Here is a 2957-nt window from a genome sequence, read left to right as displayed (position 1 = left end):
CCCTGTGTCGGTGGGTCTCCAGGGTTATAGGCTTTGGTGCTTTCCCTTGTGGGCAGACCCCTGGGGATGTGGGCCCAACAAGTCCCAAATTTAATGCCAACAGTCTTAGTCCAAGTTCTTCATAAGTCCTTTCTCAGGGTGGTGGCCCTGGCTAGAACACATAGTGCTAAGAAGGGGAGCAAACATATTAAGAACAGTATGCCAGGTCCCTTGAAACATATGCTGTGCAGATGTTTCTTCCCTGCAGCAACTGTGTCAAGCAGCAAGGATGGACTGGTTTCCAGCACTTTATGCTGACTTGCATCTTCAACATCAATTTTGAAACAATCCATGTTGACGGTTTTCGCTCTAGTTTATTTATTTTCACCACTGCAAGTGTTCTACTGTATGCACATTCCACAGCCTTTTTATCCATTCTATAGTTGATTTATTTTTAGTATATTATGAATAATCCTGTATATTTCTCATGGTGCACATATGTATAGAAGAAATTCTTTGAGGTATATACTAATACCTGCAAGTGGAATTACTGTGTCATGGCACACATGCAAATGAACTTGGGTAATGCCAAACTGTTTTTTCTCAAGTGGTGGGTGTACCAATTTACACTTTAACCAGTAAGCAATATTTTTGAGATTTCCCCCCTTTTTACATCCTACTCTTAATATTTTCAGAGTGCATAATTTTTGGCAGTCTGCTGAGTGTGAAATGGTATCTTATCATTCCAGTTTGCATTTCCTTTAATACCAAGTGTGAGCATCTTTTCCTATTATAGGGACACTAGTGCTTCTTCCTCCGTGAAATACACATGTTCATGCTTTTGCATATATTCTAACAAGTTGTTTTTCTTTTCCTTACTGATTTCAAGAAGTCCTTTATATATTTTGTACATTAAGCATTTGTAATTATATAGATGACAAATAACTATTTTGTGGCCTGCCTTTTCATTTTCTTGATGGAGTCCTTTGATGAATCAGTGTTCTGAATTTTAATACAGTCAAATTGATCAGTTTTGCACTCTTGGTCACCTTATTAAAGAAATCTTTTCTTACCTCAAGGCTGTAAAGATATTTCCCTATATGTTTTCCTAACAACTTCATAGTTCTGTTTTTTACATCTAGGTCTTGCATTCACTTGAACTTTTTTCTTCCCCTTTTGAAAAGGCTCCAATTTCATTTTTTCCATATGAATAGCCAATTGACCCAGAATCTTTTATTGAAAAGCTCATTCTTTCTCCACTGCTCTGCAATACCAACTCCGTCATAAATCAGTGTCTACATAATTGTGGGCGTGCTTCTAGGCTCTCTAAAACAGGCTGAATTTCGTCAGCCAGAATAAAGTAGAACAGTCTAAGTTTGGTAATTTCCCTTATCACATCAAGCCTAGAACTTCTGAGATTGTTCTTAACTTGTTCCCTTCCTCAGTCATTTCTCCAAGTCATCATTCCTAGTCCATGCACGGGTTAGTTCATATCAGTTCCCTGCTCAAAAACATTAAAGGGTCCCCCCACAGTGAAACAATATAGAGAACCATTTTAAGTTCTCAAAGTTATACAGCTAACTACTGCAACCTTCAGATTAACATGAACCTCAATAGTGCCCACAATGTTGCAGAAGCTCAGTAAATACTAATGTCCCTATAGGATTTCACAAAAATTAACTGTTATTATCATTATTATTATTTTAAGATAACATGATTTGCCTCCTGGAATATCTAAAATGTTCTCATATGAACTCAGATTTATTTTGTCTTGTCAAAATATATAACCTAGAAATGTGTCTAAATCATATAAAGATTACAAAGGTTTCAGTTCATTGTTTCATTGTTTTAAAGTAAACCTGTTTTGAAATGTAATCATATAAAACTGTCACTCTTTAGCAAAATCATACATTCCATTTCACTTTGATTTACCTTTGTGCTGTTAAGAAAACAGACTCTCAGGAAAACCCAAATGACAAAACAAAGTAATCAAGCTCTATTTAACAACAAATGAATTTTTATTTCATCTTATTAGATGTGCAAGAACGCCAATTTGGAGGCTTTCTTGCTTATCCTATTTGTACATTTTGGTATTCCCTCTTTTTGAGCTAGAATATACAAAGTCTTCTACGGGCAGCTTCGGGGACCAATTAACTCCATTAAATTATATCCAGCTATGTAGTGAACTGAACCAATGCTGTCTGGGGCTGTCTGGAGCTGTGACAACTAGGAGATGGAGAGAGGCAGAAAGAGAGAGATTGATTTTGTATGTCACCGAAACACACTGCAACAATATGCCAGTGTGACTTTCAAAATGGCCTTAAAATATTCCAAACTCAGGGAGTTTCCTGGCTCCTGCGTGGGAGTTGACAGCCTGGCAGCATTAGAAAGAGGCAGAGAAAAGCTGATGTCTATATTGTGTCCTCTAATAGTAACATTCTGCCTCTTAGCGGTATCTCCCCTTTAGAAGGCTGCGTCTATTTGTTGTGAGTGTGTGTGTGTGTGTGTCCAAGCTTTGCCTCCCCTTGTGCAGAGGGCATAACATCACCTCTCACATCTGGGAAAACCAAACCGAAGGACACTAACCTTCCCAAGGTCACCTAGAAAAGCAGTGCTGTGGCCTGGGGCGGGGGGAAGGGGTGAACAGAACCCAGGTGTCCCGACTCCAGCCTTGTGGTTGGGCACGAAATCATTTTTCCTTCCCTTGTGAAAATAAAGAAATCATTGGGCGGAGGGAAGTGAGAGATAAATCAGATTTCCTGCTCTTTCCTCTTACCTCCCTTCCCCCTTACGAAGCTAAAAACTCGTGAGAGCAAACGAGGTGTCCACTCTACAGTTCTTAAGCAGGGTCCCCCAATTCCACCTCCACCCCGACACAAAGCCATCTGGGCTCCCGGGGTTTCTGCGCGCCCAATCGCCCAGCCTGGGAGGGTCTGGGAGGTGAGGAGTGGTTTAAACTCAGCCCTCTCCTCCCGCAG

Source organism: Myotis brandtii, unplaced genomic scaffold (assembly GCF_000412655.1).
Source record: "Myotis brandtii unplaced genomic scaffold, ASM41265v1 scaffold125, whole genome shotgun sequence".
NCBI classification, from domain to species: Eukaryota; Metazoa; Chordata; class Mammalia; order Chiroptera; family Vespertilionidae; genus Myotis; species Myotis brandtii.
This window is presented reverse-complemented; position numbering follows the sequence as displayed.